The following is a 21,195-nucleotide window of genomic DNA, read 5'->3' as shown; positions in this document are numbered from 1 at the left end:
AGCCTGCCCTCTGCGGGCTGCCAAACCGCCGGGCCCAAGGCTAGGACGATGAAGAGCTTGGAGAGCCTGGGCCTAGGCCAGGAGCCATGAGTGGGCTCAGCGGGACCGGCCAGATCAATGGCTTGGGTTCTTGGGGCTCGTGGTTTCGTGATGTAATTGCTGCAGTATTCTCCTCCGTCGCCAGTTTTGCTTTTTCCAAATCACTAACGAGTTGCGGGTTCCCTGCCTGCGCCAGTGACCCCGGCTTGAGGAATCCCTGCCTCCTTCCACTTTCACCAGCAGTCCCAGCCCCCCCCATCCTCTCCACCCCCCTCCCTGCTGCTTCTTCTCTTAGTGTGTCCAACGAAGCTGCAGCCAGCGCCACTCCTTCCATCTGGGGCCGGGGCAAACCACGGCCTGAATTTCCCTGGCCTCCAGACAGCCGGCAAAAGGGCTCCCCTGCCCGCCCCAGCTTCGGGGCCTGGGAAGTGGGAGAGGAAATCTGATTTGTGCGCCTGTGCCTGGGCTTGCCTGGGCTTGTCGAGGCCTCTCCTAGGGACTGGGCAGATCGGGGTGGGTCTGCAGAGGAGGGAACCAAATGGCTTAGCTGCCTGCGCCCTGACGCTCAGGGTGTCTGGGTGGGACGGGGGTGGGAGGGGGCCGGAGAGAGAGAGAAGGGGGAGGTTACTAGTCACTTTGCAAAGTATCCAGTGCAAAGGAACTTCGGAAAAGACTCCTGCTCAGTGTTTCTGCTGGTTAGAAACTTTGTATCTGTTTGTCTCTCTCTGTGTAAGCCCCCTGGCTTAATCGGGATAAAGGGGAAAGCCCTTTGCAAAAATTAGCTGAAGCCTTTTGGCTTAAGGGACTCAGTGAGGGAGACTTGGATTCGGAATCCTGCCTCAGACTTGTGCTGACCGTGTGACCCTGGGTAAGTCACTTACCTCCATCTGTAAAACACGTTTGAGACCTTTAGCATTTACCCAGGAGTGGGATCTTTGTGGGAATGAGGCAAACCTTGGAAGGCTATTTTGCTAGAAGGGATGTTCGTGCCAGCCTTGAATTCAGGAATTGAAGCAGAGTGAAAGATACAATAGGAAAAGTGCTAGATTTGGAGCAGGAAGACCTGGGTTCAGATTCAGGTTCTAATGGGCAGCTGGGAGGATCAGTGGTTAGAGCATCATCCTGGAGACAAGAGAACCTGAGTTCAAATCCGGCCTCTGATGCTTTCTAGCTGTATGACCCTCAGTAAGTAACTTAACCCAAAATTCTCTCCTCCCTGAATTCAGGCTCTACTCCTTTCTACATCTGTAATCTTGGGCAAGTGGCTTGATTCTCTGGGCCTCATATTCTACATCTGTAAAATGAAGGGCTTGGATGAGAAGGGAGTTCTGATTTCCCTTCTAGCTCTAAATCTATTGTTATATCCGGGGTTCAGATTCTGCCTCTGACAGTTCCTAGTTCTCTGAGCATGGAAAAATTATTTAGCCTCTTTGTAACAATGAATGATAACTAGATTTTCATGTAGCACTTTCAAGTTTGCAAAGCACTTTATACATGTTAACTGATTTGATTCTTACAACCACCCTGGGAGGCAGGTGCTATTATTGTACCAGTTTTACAGATGAAGAACCTGAGGCAAACAGAGGTGGCTTTGCGATTCCAGGGAAGTCACTTGACCTTCCATTTCCAGTGAAACAGCTAATTCTAAGATTGCAAGACAGTGTATCACAGTAGAAGAAGCTCTGGATTTGGAGCAGTAGAAAAAAGAGTTGGACTTAGTGTCACTGCTTGTGTGATTTCATCTCTCCAGGTCTCAGTTTCCCCATCTTTAAAATGAGGTGGGCTCCAGAGGTCCCTTCTCCTCAATCTGTGATTCTGAGTTGCACATCAGGGTGGAGGGAGTTTCTTTTTTGGGAGTTCCGTAACTTGACTGTACCCTAAATACCATGATGAAGATAGTATAGACTCAGAGCTATATGAAGATTTCTCAGCCATGATGTAGTTTTATTGAACAGCATCTCAGGAGATAGAGTTGCTGGGTTTTATTATTAGTTTTGCACAGTTTGTGGGCTTTTTTTTCTCATCCCTGGTACCCTCTGTAAATTTCATCCTATAATACAATTTTCTGTCTACTTGATGTTTTGTGGCCCATAATAGAAGGGGCTAGGGAACATTAGCTGAGAACTGTCCTGCCTCCTTTCAGGATGAATACTGGATGGGGAAGGCTAGAGTCTCTGCCATCTTGGTTCAGCCCTTGGCAGGAGAATCTGAAGGGAGGGTTTGAGAGGAACTGAGATGGCCGTGGGTGCTGTGACTGAAGGCACTCTGGACCCTGACTGGGAAGCCAAGAGACAATTGAGGGGAGAATTGTGTCCCAGTTGATCTTTCTATGAGATTAGAATGGCGGCTGCAATTGGTAACCCTCTGTGTCACTGCTCTAAGAAATGGCCGGGAGTATGCCAAAGGGGGAGCAAGCAGGGAAAGGGAAATCTGCTTTTGTCAAATAGAATTGTTTTTTAAAATGTTTAGAAAAAAAAAAAGAAAAGAAGCAGGGTACCCTGAGAAGGGACAAATGGATCCTGGTTGGAAACTAAATAAATGAAAGCTCTCATGTTTGCTGATCAAAGTAGGATTTGATCTGGGCTGTGAGTAGACTGGGAAGGATAGGGAAAACTCAGCGTTTATTGTATTTTTTTTTAAGAGTGACATTGACACATCATTCAACATCAAATATAGCCCAATTATCTCCTTTAAAAATGTTTTTAAAGTTATAAACTGAATCATCAAAACAAAAGCAGATATATAACGCAGTACAGCATAAGTGATGGCTTTCTTATCCCTCAACAAAACATTTATTTTTTAATTAATTAATTCTTAGTTTTTGACATTTGTTTTTATAAGATTTTGAGTTCTAAATTTCTCCCTCTCCCTCCACTCCCCTTTCCCCAAGATAGTGTGCAATCTGATAGAGGCTATACACAGCAAAGCATTTTTTAAGCACTTTTTAGGTACCAGACACTCAGCTCAATCAAAAAGTTTTTTTTCTTTTAAAAATATTTATTTAGTATTTTGTTTTACCCCAATTACATGTAAAACAATTTTTAACATTCATTTTTAAAATTTTGAGTTCCAAATTCTCTTCCTCTCTCTCCACCCCCCCCATTGAGAAGGCAAGTAATTTGATATAGGTTATACCTGTGTAGTCATGCAAAACATATTTCCATATTAGTCATATTGTAAAACATAGACCAAAAAACCCCCCAAGAAAAATAAAGTAAAAAAGTATGCTTCCATCTGTATTCTGACACCATCAGTTCTTTTTATGGGTATGGATAGCATTTTACATCATAACTCCCTCAGAGTTGTTTTGGATTGATGAGAATAGCGAAGTCATTCATAGCTGAGCATGCTATCATATTGTTATTACTGTGTATGATGTTTCCCTGGCTCTACGCCTTTAAATCTGCATCCGTTCATGTAAATCCCTGCAGGTTTCTCTGAGAGCATCCTACTCATCACTTCCTACAACACAGTAGGATTCCATCACAATCCCATAATACAACTTGTTCAGGCATTCCCCAGTTGATGGATATCCCCTTGATTTCCAACTCGCTGCCATCAGAAAAGAGCTGCAATAAATATTTTTGTACACACGGGGCCTTTTTCTTTTTGATTTTTGTCTCTTTGGGATGCAGACCTAGTAGTTGTATTGCTAGGTCAAAGGACATGCACAGTTTCATAGCTCCCTGGACGCAGTTCTAAGTTGCTCTACAGAATGGTTTAATCAGTTCATGACTCTACCAGCAGTGAACTAATGTCTCAGTTCTTCCATATCCTCTCCAATATTTGTTACTCTCCCCCTTTGTCCTATGAGCCAATCCAGGAGGTTCAAGGTAGGACTTCAGAATTTTTATATTATCATTTCTCTAATCAATAGTGAATCAGCATTTTTGATACAGTTATAGATAGCTTTTTTCAAAGGATGTAAATAGAATTTTTTATTTGATTTTTTTTTAGTTTTCAACATTTTTTCCTCCCTCCATCCTTTCCCCATTCCCCAAGATGGCATGCAACCTGTTATAAGCTATACATGTACAAACTTAGCAGACATATTTCCACATTAGTCATGTTGTGAAGGAAGAATCAGAACAAAAGGGAAAAACCATGAGAAAGAGAAAAAGAAAAAAAAGAGAGAAGTTATTCTGCTTCAGTGTGCATTTAGACTCCATAGTTCTTTTTCCATCTATAGATAACTTGGATTACTTCATCTGGAAATTGACTCTTCATATCCTTTGATCAATTGGGGAATGATTCTCATTTTTATAAATTTGACTCAGTTCTCTACAGATTTGAAAAATGAGGCCTTTATCAGAGAAACCTGGATTCCCTCCATCCTATTCTCTCTCCTATTCTGTTCTGTTTTTTCTTTCACCGTCCTTCCTCAGAAGTCTTTTGTTTCTGACTACCACCTCTTCCAATCTTCCCTTCCTTCTATGACCACCCCATTCTCTTATCCCCTTCCCCTCCTGCTTTCCTGTAAGTTAAGATAGAATGCTATGCCCAATTGAGTGTCTTTCCTTCTTTGATTCATTTCCAATGAGAATAAAGTTCAAACATTCCCTGCCACCTCTCCCAGCTTCCCCTCCACTGGAAAAGCTTTTTCTTGCCTCTTTATTGTGAGATAATTTACCCCATTCTACCTCTCTCTTTCTCTTTCTCCCAATGCATTCCTCTTTCTTACCCCTTAATTTTATTTTTTTAGATATCATCCCTTCATATTCAACTCAAACCTGTGACCCCTATCTATATATACTCCCTCTAACTGCCCTAGTAATGAGAAATTTTTTATGAGTTATAAGTATCATCTTCCCATGTAGGAATATAAACAGTTTAACCTTATTAAGTCCCTTATGATTTTCCTTTCCTATTTAACTTTTTATGCTTTTCTTAAGTCTTGTATTTGAAAATCAAATTTCCTTTTCAGCTCTGGTCTTTTCATCAAGAATGTTTAAAGCCCTCTATTTCATTGAAAGTCTATTTTTCTCTTGAAGGATTATACTTAGTTTTGCTGAATAGGTAATCTTGTAATCTTAATTCCGTTGCCCTCCAGAATATCATATTCCAAGCCCTGTGATCCTTTAATGTAAAAGTTGCTAACTCTTATATTATCCTGACTGTGTCTCCACAATACTTGACTTGTTTCTTTTTGACTGCTTGAAGTATTTTCTCCTTGATCTGGGAGTTCTGGAATTTGGGTATAATATTCCTGGGAGTTTTCATTTTTGGGTCTCTTTCAGAAGATGATTGATAGATTCTTTCAATTTCTGTTTTTACCTCTGGTTCAAGAATGATGATGTATAGACTCTTTTTCTGATCATGGCTTTCAGGTAGTCCAAGAATTTTTAAATTATCTCTCCTGGATCTACTTTCCAGGTCAGATGTTTTTCCATTGAAATATTTCACATTGTCTTCTATTTTTTCATTCTTTTGGTTTTGTTTTATTGTTTCTTGATTTCTCATAAAGTCATTAGCTTCTATTTGCTCAGTTCTCATTTTTAAGGAATTGTTTTCTCAGTGAGCTTTTGTATCTCCTTTTCCATTTGGCCAATTCTACTTTTTAGGGAGTTTTTTTTTTTCAGTGAACTTTTGGATATCTTTATCCATCTGGCCAATTTTTCTTTTCAAGGCATTCTTTTCATTGGAGTTTTGGACCTCTTTTACCATTTGACTTATTCTGTTTTTTAGGTTTTATTTTCTTCAGTATTTTTTTGTGTCTCCTATACCAAGCCGTTGACTTGTTTTTCATGATTTTCTTGCATCACTCTCATTTCTCTTCCCAATTTTTCCTCTACCTCTCTTGCTTTATTTTCAAAATCCTTTTTGAGCTCTTCTACGACTTGAGACCAATTCATATTTTTCTGTAAGCTTGTGGATGTAGGAGCTTTGACTTTGCTGTCTTCTTCTGAATGTAAGTTTTGATCTTCCTTGTCACCATAGTAAGTTTCTGTGGTCAGGATTTTTTGTTGTTGTTGTTTGCTCATTTTTCCAGCCTATTTCTTGACTTTTAACTCATTGCTAAAGTGGAGCTCTGCTTTCATAATGGAGGCCACACTGTTCCTAGCTTCAGGTTTTTTTGTGCAACTGTTTTCAGAGATATTGCTAGGGACTTTAAGTTTTCAGTTTTTCCCACGGTGCTATAATCTTAGGAAAGGTGTGTTTACTACTCTCCTGGTCTGTGTTCTGGAATCTGAGTGACCACAAGCACTCATTCCCTATAACTGTGATGAGCGTCCCCACTCCCCTATGACTGCAAGCTGTGCTATGCTAGTGCTCCTCCTCGCTGTGGGACTGCCGCCCAGGACTTTGGCCTGAATCTGAGTATGGGCAAAGCAACAGAGTCCTGCCTCAGTGTTAGCAAAGAGACCCCTGTAATCTCCTTCTGACCAGTTGTTCAATTCCCTTACTATCTGTGGGGTGCGAGCTCTGGAAGCAGCCACTGCCACTACTGATTCTGTGGCTCACAGGGCCTGTTCCTGGTTTGCTGGAGCCTGGTCTGCACTAGAGCCAGATCTGCTTTGGCACAGCCTGTACTGGACTACACTCCACTCTTACCCAGGTGTGACAGACCTTTCCTGCCAACCTCCTAAATTGTCTTTGTCTGGAAAATTATTTCGCCCTGTCCTTTTGTCAGTTCTGCTGCTCCCAGATTTGTTTTAGGGCCTTATTTAAAGGTGCTCAGAGAGGTTTTGGGGAGAACTCAGGCGAGTCCCTTGATTTTTCTCTGCCGTCTTGGCTCCACCTCCCCAAAGACTTAATAATCATTTATGAAGAATTTGCTATGTGCCAGGCACTGAGCTTAGTCAGAAAAGTCAATAAACATTTATTAAACACCTGTTAGGTACCAGACACTGAGCTCAGTCAAAAACACCAGTAAACATTTATTAAGTACCTATTATATGTCAGGCACTGTGCTAAGTGCTGGGGATACAGAGAAAGGTAAAAGACAGTCCCCATTCGCAAGGAGCTCCCAGTCTGACAGGGGAGACAACATGCAAACAGTTATGTACAGATAAGATATAGACAGGATCAATTGAGGATAATCAATAGAGAGTAGGCCCTAGAATTAGTAGAGCTTGGGGAAGAAGCTGGGGAGGACTAGAGAGACAGACAAAGGTGAGGCAAGACAGGGAGCTAATATTCTCATTCTAGTACTGCCATTTATAAGCTTTGTGGTCCTGGACAAGTCTCTTCTCCTGTCTCTGAGTTCATTTCCAGTAAAATGAGCCTCTGAGCATCTACATGCCCCCGGAGATCCCATCTAGCTCTTGAATTTATGATATGAATTCCATGATAGCTAACATTTATATCATGCTTTAAGTTTGCAAAACACTTTATAATGTTATAATCCCAACAACCTGGGATGTAGGTGCTATTATTATCCCTACTTTACAGATGAGGAAACTGAGGCAAGTGGTGGTAAAGTGACTTGCCCAGGGTCAAACAGCTAGTAAGAGTCTGAGGTCAAATTTGAACTTAGGTCTTCCTGAACTCTGTGCCCCACAATCATCTTCTAAATTACATGGAGAGTACATTATTTGGTCTGTGTGTACTGAGTGATGTCACTTGATATTTCTTTATATAGGTTTTTCCATATTTCCTTAAAAATAATTGCTCTGCATATTACTTATCCTTTTGTGTATGCTTTTTGAGACTCAGAAATATTTGTTTACATTAAAACGTAAGTTGCTTGAGGGTAGGGACTGTGTGCCTTGGCATGGTCAGGATTTGGAATTTGTGATAACTTCTGTGTTGGGCACCTATATAACAAAGTGAATAGAGCACCCAGCCTGGAGTTATCTCTTCCTGAGTTCAAATCTGGCCTCAGACACTTAGCTGTGTGACCCTGGGCAGGTCACTTAATTTTGTGTGCCTTAGTTTCCTCATCTGTAAAATGAGCTGGAGAAGGAAATGGCAAACCACCCTAGCATCTCTGCCAAGAGAATCCCAACAAGGAGTCACAAAGAGATACGACTGAAACAACTGAACAAACAATGACAATATTGTATCTCTGTATCTGGTTTGTGCCTTTTTGTCATCTCCCACGTTGGACTATGAATTCTTTGATAGCACGGACGTTGTGGTTTGCCTTTCTTTGTAGCCCTAGATACTTAGCATAGTGCCCGACTCCCTCTGCTACTGAAGAGTCTATAATGTCTCCTCTTAGTTACTAAAGGCTATATGTGGCATAGGTAATATTGTATATATAGCATAGTGTGTATATACTATCACATAGTGTTATACAGTATCTTATACCGTGGTATAGTACTTACAGTGCTTTAAGGCTTGCAAATTTTCTTACACATTTTATTCTTGCATCAACCCTGGGAGGTTTTTTTAAATTTTTTTAATAGATTTTTATAGATGAGGAAACTGGGGCTGACTGAGAGAGGCTGAGTGATTTGCTCAGGGTCCTGCAACTAGTAAATGTCAGAGGTAGAATTTGAGCTCAGGTTTTCCTGGTTCTTAGCACAGTATGTGGCACATAGCAGGCTTCTAAGAAATGCTTGTTGAATTTGATTGAATTCCTAATTCTAGGGCCTGACACTCAATTCACTGCACCAGGAGGCATGACACCGAGTCACAGCTGGGTGGCATAGTGTATGATTCAATGTTGGACTTACATTCAGGAAGACTGGAATTCAAATCCGACCTCAGACATTTCTTAGCTATATGACCCTGAGTAAGTCACTTAACCTCTCTGTACCCCTTTGTCCATAAAATGACAGGACTCAGTGACTTCAAGATTCCTTTCAGCTCCACATCTATGATCTCTATGAACTAGGCTGCAGATCTTTAGAAACACAAAGGAGTCATGTCTCCCCTCATACAGAGCCAAGCTTTCTATTGCATTTATTGATGCCCTCTTGTGTACAGGATACTATGCAAAGTCATGCTCAGGTGCCGTACTATGTTCTAGCCAAACTGGCATCCTCTTATCCTCGAGGAGGACTTGCCGGTCCTCCATCTCTCTCTCACCTCCTTGTCTTTGTACTAGTTGTGCTCCCTGCCTGGAATGCCCTCCCTCCTCACTTCTGCCTCTTAGGCTATCTAACTTCCTTCAAAGCTCGTCTCAAACACCAGTTGTTAGTGCCCTCTGAAATCACTTTGTAATTTCAAATGAGATGACATGTAAGGTTTTTACAAGTGTTGAAGTGCTTTATAAAGGTGAGTTATTATTGTTATATCTTGTTGGAACTTATACATATACATGCTGGTTTCGCGATAGAATGCACACTGTTACAGGGAAGGCAAAGGCTCTCTTTCTTGCCTCTGTATCCTCAAAGTCTAGTATAGGCCTTGCTACAGTTGGGGTGGGAAGGCAGGCCTGTGATGTCATTGGTATAGGGAAACTCCAGTACAGACCATTACCAGTTCTTCCGCTTGGAGACTTCCCCATATGCCCGGGCCTTTGAAAGGTCAAGTTCACACGCTGCTAGAGGAGGCTCAGAGGTCACACAGGTGCACAGGGATAGAAACAGGATTTGGACCTGGGACCTCACATCCTGAGTTAGGCCTTTTCCCAGTGAGTCATTTAAGGCCTGGGCCCAGGCCACATCATGCGTCAGAACCAGCCCTTAAAATGGGGTCTTTCTCAACACCAGGGCTGGATCTCTATCTACAGTGACATACTGCCTCAAGCTTGGTACTCCGTCGGTTGCATAACCCAAACTTGTTAACTGATTGATTCCTGGGCTCAAAGACAGTAAAATATAGCTCCTTCCCTCTAAGGCATTATTACAGGATCATAGCTGAGCTTATTCTAAATGGCTGATCTCCTTTCTTTGCTGGTTCTTTAATATATTCCAGTCCAGTCTTCCATTGTTATATTTTCATAAAATACGTTTTTCACATATCTTGTTTTTATTATTGGATGTGTTTGGTTTTTTAATCTTTGTTAGTTGATCCCTGAGGAAGTGGTGAGAATAGTGGAGGATTAGATATGCAAACAATATTTTAGCATCATAGACCTGAGGTTTCAAATTTAATCTCTGCCATAGATTCTCTAGGCCTCAATTCCCTTTGTCTGCCAAGTGAGAGGGTACTTGGAAGGCATGTTGGATCTGGAATGAGAGGCCTTAGGTTCAAATTTAGACTTAGCACTTATTTCTCAGGTGAGCTTGGATTTTCCTCCCTCAGCCTCAGTTTCCTTACCTGCCAAGATGGTGTAAGACCAATTTGGCCTCCATGGGTCTGCTATCCTGTGGCTCTAGGTCCAGCCGTCTGGCTGCTACCTTCTGAGAAGGGCAGAGAGCAGGGACCAAAGCCTCAGGAACATGATACCCACATTTCAAGGGCCAGATGGAGCTCTTAGAAGAAAAAGGATATTTATCTTACTCTTAGACCAGAAGGAAAGATGCAAGGCCAGAGAGACTATTTTGAGGTAGGGAGGAGGGTAGATAAGGGAGATATCCCAGGATGGACCAGGTCACTTGATGTTTTCCCTGTCAGGCTCTTTGTAGATGACTTCACCCCAACTTTGAGGCACACAGGCCTCAGGCCAAGAGAATAATAGTAAAGATGCCTGGAATTTTTAACTCCGCAGACAGAAGGCTTGATTTAGTCTCATAACATTCCTATGAAGTAAGAGAAAAGGCAGGGGATTCTTCTCTCCATTTTTACATTTGGGGAAAGTGAGGCTTAAGACTGGGCATGTGACCTCTCCTTTTAGAAGGTGATATTTAGGCAATGCCAGGAATAGATTTTTTTTGTCTCCTTACTCTGTGTAACATCTTGGTCCAGCTAAGTGTCTTTTGGCTATGGTTTGCTTCAGTGATAGGAATAATCTGTTATACTTTGTATTAGGGGAGATGAACCATAACGAGGGTGGGGCACTGGGACATTGTCCTGAGTTGCCAATATCTAGAGGTGTACTTCTTTCTCAGGGGAAAAACTTCCTCCATAACACAGTTCACATCTTTCATGGCTCCTGTCCAGCATCCCTCCTCCTTTCCTAGCTCTACTTCCAGGGTCCCTTCACTGTGGTACCTCTCCCTGTGGTTCACACAAGTTCATGAACTCCAGGTCTCTTTGGGGAATAAGGTCTCTCCCCCTCAACAACTATTTGTCTCATGGGAAAAATTTTTCCTAGTTTGGATTCTGATTATAGGGCCGATCTCAGAACAGATGTCTTGGAAGAGATATTCCTCTCAAAAATGATGTCTTGATGTGCTCATTATTACATATATTATCTTGTTTTGTATATATTTGCATACATGTTGTCTCTCCCATTATATTGTAAGCTCTGTGAAGGCAGGGACTGACTTTTATTTCTTTTTTTAACCCCAGCATTTAGCACAGTGCCTGATACATAGTGGCACTAGCCAATTGACTCTGGATAGTTTCAGGAAGATTCATCTTTGGGAATTCAAATCTGGACTCACACTTACTAACTGTGTAACCCTGGGCAAGTCACTTCCCCCTATTTCATTAATCTCAGTTTCCTCATCTGTAAAATGAGCTGGAGAAGAAGATGGCAAACCACTCCAGTGCCTTTGCCAATAAAATCCCACATGGAGTCACGAAGAGTAGGACCTGACTGAAATACTTAATGACCATTGATATACAGTAGGTGCTTAATAAATGTTGATTGATTGAGCCTCCTAACAACCCTAGAAGGGTGATGGTTGCGGTTTTTTTCAGTCATTTTAGTTGTATCCAATTCTGATCCCCTATGGGGCAAAGATACTGGAATGATTTGTCATTTCCTTCTCCAGCTTATTTTACAGATGAGGAAACTGAGGCAAAACATGCTTAAGTAACTTGCTCAGAGTCACCCAGCTAGTATGAGTCTGAGGCTGGATTTGAATTCAGGGCTTCCAAGTTGTTCATTCTTTATTTCTTGAAGAGGACCAATGACACCATAAGGTTAATATCTTAACTTGAATGTGAATTGGATTTAAATGAGGCTGAGCTGTGCAAAGTCAGCTCCTTTCTCTCTGCCAGAGAAGTCCAGTGGCAAGACAAAAGTCTAGATGATTGGGGATGGCCCAGGATGCAATGAATCACTGTGGCTTTTTTGAATTATGGTCTTTCCCAGGTCTCAGTTTATCTTTACCCATTCAGTGACCAAGGGCTAGATAAGAATTGAGACAAAAGATGGGCTAAGGTCTTCCTGACTTCAGGTCCCAGGCTCTGTGGTGCTAGTGGACAAAGTCCAGAATTTCAGGTCTGCAGAGATCAGTGTTTGAATCCCGTCTCTGGCAGTTCCCAGTGCTGTGATTCCAGGACAAATTATTTAACACCCCTTAATTCCAGTGCCTTTCCTGGGTTAATTATCTCTTATTTATTCTGGAGCTTGCTTTGAATAGATTTCTTTGCCTATTGTCTCCCGCTTTAGATTGTAAACTCCTTGAGGTCAGGGATTATCTTTTGTCTCTTTTTGTATCCCCAGCCCTTAGCACACTGCCTGGCCTTGTAAATGCTTAGTAATTGTTAATTGAATTAACCTCTTTGAGCCTCAGTTTTCTCATCTGGGAAATGCACATGATGATACTACCTCCCACTTTATAAACCTTACAGCCCTATGCTTATTGCAATTTCAATCTCATCAAGCCTAATAAGCATTTATTAAGCTCCCACTGTGTGCTGGGCATCATACCGAGGATGAAAAATAGCCCCAATCTCGAAGGGGTTTACAGGGATGCTTAAATATGAGAAGGGGCAGATATCTGGAGAAACATCCCCAACTTAAAGAAATCTTAGCACAAGTCTGCTAAACAGGTCCCAAATTAGGAAAGTTTGGAATTAGAATCCCCAGTGTCTTCTGCCTCTCTGCCCCACACCTCTCACCTCCTCCTGGCATGGTTAGCTTTCAGAATCAGGGAAGGGAATAATAGCGTTCAATAAGAGCCTCTCCTGTGTCAGGCACTGGGTAAGTGCTGATCACAATCATATCTGGAAATATGGGGAAATTGGACCCATTATTGCAACAAAGAGAAACCATGAAGCCTAAACACTCGATAAGGTGCCGATATCAGACAACTAATTCGGCATCCTGCCTCAGTAATCGCTGCCCTGCCTCTCTCTGCCAGAAGGAGGGAAATGTGTTCCCAGATCTATTCTCTGGGACCTTTATTGGCTTTTCAGCTATGCTGAGGAACTTTCTTTTCATGATTTTTTCCTTTACCTTGTTGGAGGCCTCTTGCTTACTGTTTTTGGGGTTCTGTTTGTTTTGGTCTGCATCAAGTTCAAGTCTTGGGAAGGCATCAGGCCTTTCCTACCTCAGTTCTCAGCCTCACGGTAGGGTTGGGCAGAAGGGAGGCCAACAAAGGGCATGGGGCTGAAGCCAAGGAAGTCCGCTGACTCTTTGAGTTTGCAGATATTTCAGTTGGCATATAATTTCTCCAAGATTGTGGGGCTTGTGGGGTGCCTTGATTCTCTTTTCCCTGTTTCTACTACAAGGACCTCCTCCCTGTCTTTTCTCCTCCTTTCCCATCTTCTGGATTTTTAACCATTAATTTTCCCTGTTAGGTTTCCAGAGAGAACATCACCTTCCAGCCTCTGGCAAAGGAAAAGAGGATGCCTTCCAGTTGGAGAGGAGAGATGGGAATGGACCCAAATCTAGCAGGCACCAGAGAGAAGAGGTCAACTGCTGACCCAGAGGAGCTTGACCTCGTGTGGGCCTTCAGAGGAGAAACAATGACTCTGCCTGACTGGCCACCTTGCATGGACTCGATTTCCCCCTGCTAATCACCAGTCTCTTCCAGAAGGTGAGTGTAAATACCTAAGTCAGGAGGGTAGAAAGTTGACTGTCTGAGTTCTTTTATTAACCAAGATCGTCTCATCTAGCTGGAAGATGAAAATTTGAGGTCTGTTTTCAGAAGTGCTTAAAGCACCCAAACCCTTGGGCCCTAGGACTTTGAAATCATTTAGAGACAAGGGCTGGGCTAAGAGGGTAAGGAATCCCTTTTTTTCATAGAGTCAGAAACAGATGATTCAAGTAACATTCTTTGAATGTTTTAAATCTATCATTCATTCAGTTAACATTTTAAATCATGAAGTCATACAGCTAGAGCTGGAAGGGACTTTTAGGCCACCTAGTTGAACCCCTTTCTTTCACAGATCAGGAAATAGAGGCACAGAGCAGTCGTGGGATCTTAGATCAGAACCTCAAAAGGACTTCTGAGAACATTCAGTCCAATACTGTTATTTTATGGATAAGGAAACTGAGGCCCAGGGATGTCATTGTTTTAGAGCTGGGAGAGACCACTAGATGAGTAACCTGAGGCACAGAGGGGACTTGCCCAAAGAGCAATCTGTCATTGTACTTCCCACTGAAATATAGTAAAAGAGACTACTGTAAAAATAATAAAAATAGCCAGCATTTATAGAGTGCTTTTACCTTTATAAAATGTTTAATAAATGTTTAAAATGTTATAAAATTACCTCATTTGATCCTTACAATAACCCTGCAAAATAGATGACTTATTAATCCCCATTTTACAGATGAAGAAACTGAGGCAGAGAGGTTAAGTGACTTGTCTAGGATCACACAGCTAGTGTCTGAGGGAGGATTTGAACTTGGGTCTTCTTGTCTCCAGACACAGAATTCTATCTACTTCACCACCTAGCTGCTTCTAATAATAATAAGAGGTGAAAAAAAATAAGAACATGATAATAATAGCTAGCATTTCCATAGCATGTTGAGTTTACCAAGTGCTTAATACAGATTTCCTTGGAATTTGTGAAGGAGGGAGTATTATAGCTCCTTATATCCCCATTTTAGAGATGGGAAGGCTGAGGCTCACTGAGGTTAAGTGTCTTTCCCAGGGTCCCCCAGACCCTGAGGTTGAGAGGTAGGATTTAAGAGAACTTATTGTTTTTGTAGGATGATAGTTTTAGGCTTGGAAGGGACCTCAGAAATCATCTAGTCCCTCCCCCTCATTTTACAGGTAAGGAAATTGAGGCCCAACAAGGAGTAGAAACTTGCCCAAGGTCATAATAGTAGCAGGTGGCAAAGACTTGAATTCAGGTCATCTGATTCATGATCATTCATGTTCTTTCCTCTAAACCAGGGGTAGGGAGCCTGGGGTCACAAGGTCACATGTGACCCTCTGTGTTCTCAAGTCCTCAATCCAAATAGATTCAGTCAAAGAGCTGCACTTGAGGACCTAGAGGGCCACATGTGGCCTTGAAGCCTCAGATTCCCCACCCCTCCCCAAATCATAGTGTCTCCTGCACCTTTTAAAATCTTATATGACATGCTCATTAGAAATCATTTTAAATTACTCAACCCTACAGGCTTCTCCTGGGCAATTTTGTTAGCAAATTATAATTGTTAGGCTGTGTGTGGTTTGACCCTCATTCTTGAAGAGGACCATCACATCAGGGAGATGATGACATGACTTGTAATTGAATTGGATTTGAGTGAGGGAGGACCTCATAAAGATACCAACTGCACTTTCTCCTCCAGAGCCATTTGGGTCCAATGGTCAGATATGGATTAGGACGACTGGAGATGGCCCAGGATGCAGTGGAGGACCTTGCCTTTTTACATTAAGGTCTTTAATAAATCTCGATTTGAGTGAGGCAACACCCATTCAGTGAATAGGGCTCTTTAACAGGTGAGTGAAGGGAGCTAGGCAGCAAGTTGTGTAGATTGCTGGCTCTGGAATCAGGAAGACCTGATTCAAATCCAGTCCCAGACATTTAGCAGCTGTGTGACTCTGGGAAGTCACTTAACCTCTCTCTGCCTCAATTTTTTAGCCAATACAGGCTCAGGTTCCTTCCTCCTGCATTGGGAATAAGCTCGTGTTGCTTCAGCCAGTTCTGGGTCTTTGCTCTTGGAAGGCTTGACTTTGGGTTTAATTGATAACTTGAGTCAGAGCTTAATGACTGACTTGGAAAGGCTTTGAAGTGGGTCTGTCCATGCCCTTACACATCTCTCCTGGGATTATGATCCCCATCTCTGGCAGGAGTAACAGGAAAAGAAGCATCAATCTTATCACCGCTTACCTAAATGGCTGCAGTAGCCTGCTGAGGGGTTTCCAGCTTCCAGTCTCTCCTTTTCTCCAATCTATCCCCCTCCCCCAAAACTGCCCAAATGCTCTTACTGACACTTAGCTCAGACCATGTTGCCTAACTTGTGACAAACATGTATAATCGTGCAAAACAAAACTTGGACGTTGGCATCCTCCCAACAACCTGAGAGGTGGGTGCTGTTATTATCCTCATTTTACAGTTAAGGAAACTGAGGCAGAGTCACACAGGTAATGAGCATCTGAGGTGGGATTTACTCTTATCCACTGTGTGACCTAGCCACCTCTGAGAATCATGGGGCCAGTTGGTAAAGCCACGGAGGAGATCTTTGAAGAAGGAGGAATGGAGAAAGGTGAAAGGCCAAAGAGGAGGGTCCTGGAGTTGCCCCTTCCCTTATCCCCCTCCCCACCAATTAGGAGAAAGAGGAGCTACAAAGACGACATAGAAGGAACAATTGGAAAAGTGAGCCAGGATCCAAAACAATGTATTTTGGGAGAAGCCGAGGAAGGAGAGTTTAGGTGACCAAGAAAGGGGACCTAGAGATAGGACTGGAAAGAAATGATACGGTATAGAGGATCCTAGCAGATCAGGTCACTGAGATCGTTAGAGCATGCAATCTTAGCAGAGTGGTGAGGGCTGAGACCAGACTGCACAAGGCTAAGAAAGGTATGGGTGACTGGGAAGGGAAGGTAGCAGGTGTAGACTTTATAGTCAAGAAGTCTGATCATGAAAGAAGAGTTTGTGAAAACTCAAAAGAAGTCTGTGAGAGTAGAGTGGGGTACTAGATGGAGCACTGGACTGGGGAGATGGGAAGCCCTGGGTTCTGACACTTAAACATTGTTGATAACCACAAACAAGTGACCTAACCTTTTTGCGCCTCAGTTTCCTCATTTGTAGAATATTATAATATTCTGGATAATATGGATAATATTAACTATAATGCCTACCTCCAGAACTATTGTGAGGCTCAAAGGAGATAGTTGTATGGAAGGTAATTTAAAATCTGTAAAGCATGATATCAGTCAGTTAATAAGCATTTGTTAAATGACTGTTATGTGCCAGACATGGCACTGAGGATACTGGTCTCTGCCCTCCCAGGAGTCTGGGGTGAGTGTGTGTGTGTGTGTGTGTGTGTGTGTGTAGTGTCACAGGCTTATGCATACACATATCCACACATGTGCACATATGTGCACATGCAAGGTAATTTGGGTGGAAATAATAGCTGGGGATCTGAAAATACCTCATGGATGAAATGAGCTTTGCTGGAAATGTTGTCTGGGATTTTTGGCAGAGATCCTGGAGTGGTTTGCCATTTCCTTCTCAAGTTCATTTTACGGATGAGGAAACTGAGGCAAACAGGATGAAGTGACTTGCCCAAGGTCGCACAGCTAGGAAGTGCTTGAGGCTGGATTTGAACTCAGGAAGATGAGTCATCCTGACTCCAGGCCCAGCGCTCTATGCACTATGGCCCCCCTAACTGTCCTCTGTGCTGCCTATTGTGTACCCCAGTGCTTTCCAAATATTGTCTCATTTGATGTTTCCAACAACCCCGTTATACAGTTGAGGAAACTGAGACAAACAGAGGGCTAAGTGACTTTCCCAGGGACACACAGCTAAATAAGTATCCAAAGCCAGATTTGTTTTTTGTCGTTTACGTAGTGCTTACAATGTGCCAGGCACTTTACAGTCTCATTTGATCCTGCAAGGTATGTGGCTATACTTATCTCATTATCTTCATCTTACAGTTGGGAAAGTTGAGGCAAGCAGAGTTTGCTTAAGTGACTTGCCCAGGATCATCTAGCTAGTAAGTGTCTGAGGATGGATTTGAACTCGGGTCTTTCCGAGGCCCACCATTCTAGTACATCGAGCCACCTAGCTGGCCTTGGAGGTGGATTGGGTTTGGGAAGAAAGATAATTAAGTCCTATTTCGGAAGTGCTGAGGTTGAGATGTCTCTGGGACATCTAGTTAATTTACATCCAATAAGGGTACATATGTCTTATTCGTATTGGGTCACCATTTTCAGATTAGTCATACCACAGTGACTCTCAAATCCCTTTCTTGTATCCTAAGTATTTTTGAGTTTGCTTATCTCTAAATATATTAGCTCAGAGTTTCATTAAGTCCATTGACCCCTTCTCTGCTCATTCTCAGAGCCTCTTGCAGGGGGATCCAGTGGGAAGAGGGCTAGGCTTGGAGGCATTTGAGATCTGGGTTCAAACCCTGCATCTGCTGCTGATTCACTTCCCTGAGTTTGGACCCATCACTTCATTTCTCTAGGCTCCTGTCTCTAAAAGGAGCAGGCTGGCCTGGGTGGTCTCTCACTCTGAATCTATGATCCTGTGGATTCTGGGATTTATCCTGGTCCTCTGAGCCTCTGTGCTATGCTACCTCTGTTTCCTAAAGCAGGGATGACCTGAATTGGTGTTTTTGGTGAGAACAGCAGTGCAGCCATGTCTGGCTGCTTATACCTTCCAGCTCCCCAGGACCTATTTTAGTCTTCCTGTGGGTTCTTTTGGGATCCATTGGCAGAGGTGCCAAGGCCCGGAGGCAATCTGCAATCGTGAAGACATCTGGGCTTTTCCATCCTCATCCACTCCCCCTCTGGATCAGGATATTAGCATTAGCATTGATCTGACAGACACATTGTTCACTGGATTGCTGTACCTGCCCTGGCTAGTCCTGTTTGGGTGCTTTCAGGGCTGGGCCATCAAGGCTGAGATTGATGAGTGCTGTTATCTGCTAAGGGACATCAGCTGCAAAGCCAGGGTGACTCAGCCCATGGAATGGGTGGGAGCCATGCAGGATTATGGGTAGTGATCCAATGGAGATGCTCTCTGCTTCCTGACCAGTGCAGGCTCTGGCTCTGGTTCTGGCTCTGTGTGTTTGTCTCTGTCTCTGTCTCTGCTTCTTTCTGTGTCTCTATCTCTGTATATGTCTGTCTTTCTCTCTGTGTGTGTCTCTGTCTCTCTATGTCTCTCTCTCTCTGCCTCTATCTGTCTCTCCCTCCCTCCTCTCCCTCTCTTTTCTTCCCTCTCCTCTTTCCCTTCCTCCTTCCTTCTCTCCCTCTTTCCTTCCCTCTTGCTTTCCCTTTCTCCTTCCCTCTTACCCTACCTCTCACTCCCTTCTTCTTTCATACCCTCCCTCTTCCTTTTTCCCTCTCTTCCACTTCCCCTTTCTCCCTCCTTCTTTCCACCCCTCCCTCATTTCTCTCCCTCCCTCTCTCCTTCTCCCTCTCCTTGTTATCACCTTGTGGACCATGCAAGGAGGGAGTACAGCCTCTGGGTCTGGCCCTGACCTCAGATTTGACCTGCAGCTCAGAGGCCAAGAATCTTCTCTAACCCTCTCAGTGGGATCCAGCCACTGGCAGAATAGTGAAAGCCTTGGGATGCCATCACCATCCCTCCCCTCCCCCAAGAGCCCCGCTCCATCATCATGCAACACAGATTGTCAGGAAGTCTGATTCCACTTCAGGCCAGAATTTTTACCTCTTTGCAATTTCTTCTCGTTGCTCCTGGTTCTGTGCTATGGGGCCAAGAAGAACAAAGCTAATCCCTTTTTCAAGTGACGCACAGGGATGAGTTCCCATATATAGAGCACTTGAAGATTTGTGGAGCATTTTATACATATCTCACAACAACTTCTTCACAACAACTCTGGGAGGTAGGTGTCATGTTCATCCCCATTTTACATCTGAGGAAACTTAGGCAGATAGAGGTTAAGTGATTTGTCCAGAGTAACACTAGTCTGAGGCTAGCTTCAAAACCAGGTCTCCTTGACCCCAGGCCCACCACTGTAACCTCCGCACCATGTCCTCCCTTGAAGACCAAACCACTCCATTTCCTTTGTTGGGTTTTCAATCTGGTTCTCTTTAGTTTTCTGGGTACCTGGTCTTTCGGAGGAATTTAGAGGACCTAGGGAGAGAATACGTGGCATGTCCACTGTTTGTGGACACATGCAATCCATTAGCCAACAAGTATTTAAGTAAATGCCTACTGTGTGCCAGGCATTGTGCTATGGATGCAAGAAAGGCAAGAGGCAGTCCCCACCCTCAAGGAGCTCCCAAGCTAACATGCAAATGGTTGTGTTCAAACAAGACCCGGACAGGAGAGATGGGAGATAATTAACAGGGGAAGGCACTAACATCCCAGGAGACTGGGAACTTGACTGTGGGGACTTGAAGAAGACCAAGATGAGGAGGGGGAAAATTCCAGGCAATGGGGACTGCCTGTGTCACTAGCAAAGGAGAGGGTGAGCAGACACTCTTGTCTCTGATGGTATTTGTTGACTGAGTTCTTGGGCTGTGTGCCCACCCAACATGGCTGGCTGATGGGCAGGAGCTCCAGAGGCCCCAGATGGGTGTCCTGCTGGCTCCAGCACTGACACATAGGCACCCAGGGGCCAAGAGGGCAAACAGATGACTCCTTGGGGTACAGGCCTCTGCCCCCCTTGACGGGCTGGATCTGAGCACGTGGGGTGAAGGGGGGAAGACAGACAGACAGACTGAATGTCTTCGAGAACTTCAAGATTTAGAAGTGGAGGACCTGAGATCCAGTCATGGTCAGCTACCCTCTTTCTGTGGGTTCTGGGGTAAATCCTTTTCCTTTCCTCCTCTCTACAATGAAGGAGTTACATTAGATGAGGTCTCTGTTTCCTTGCCATTATAAACCCTCTGAGCCTCCAAGCATGAACCCAGAATTTAGAGGAAGGTTGGAGGAATCTCCATGGGGTCCTTGATAATTCCAGGCACCTGAGTCACCATGGAAGCCAGGGCCCTGGTAACCTATCTGCAGTGTCTGCCTGGAGCTGAGCAGAGAGAGAGTTCACCTCCCCTAGCAGGAAGGCTGCTGACCAAGTCAGGCCTGACACAGGGAACACCCAGGGACACTGGGAAGTTGGCTAGGCCATCACTTGCCAGGGGGTGGGGAGGAGGGAGAGAAGAGCTCTCCCATCAGCCTCTGGGGGCTGAGTGACTAAGACTGAAGGGACAGTTGGGTCATGTACATACACATGCACACACATGCCACATACTCCCTGCTTGTCTCTGCCTCTCCATCTCTAGGTCTCTGTCTCTGTCTCTTATCTGGCCTTGGAATTAAATGGTGTCCCATTTGGTTCCAGAGTGGCTCTTCTTTAAAACTTTCCTTTGTACTAGTCTGTTGGCAGCAGTGTCTTCTTAC

At 43.7% G+C, this 21,195-nt stretch overlaps 1 long non-coding RNA gene across 1 annotated transcript in view; it reads left to right on the top strand.

Annotated features, from left to right (window-relative positions):
* Positions 1-668: 668 nt before the first annotated feature.
* LOC140504162 (uncharacterized) overlaps positions 669-21,195 on the top strand; it is a 43,174-nt gene continuing 22,647 nt past the window's right edge. The window contains exons 1-2 of the long non-coding RNA XR_011966991.1: positions 669-907; positions 13,510-21,195. The exon at positions 13,510-21,195 is cut by the window's right edge and continues 22,647 nt beyond it. This is a non-coding gene — a long non-coding RNA (uncharacterized lncRNA). The remainder of the gene's footprint in view (positions 908-13,509) is intronic.

This window comes from Notamacropus eugenii, chromosome 5 (assembly GCF_028372415.1).
Source record: "Notamacropus eugenii isolate mMacEug1 chromosome 5, mMacEug1.pri_v2, whole genome shotgun sequence".
In the NCBI taxonomy this organism is placed as follows: Eukaryota; Metazoa; Chordata; class Mammalia; order Diprotodontia; family Macropodidae; genus Notamacropus; species Notamacropus eugenii.
This window is presented reverse-complemented; position numbering and strand designations above follow the sequence as displayed.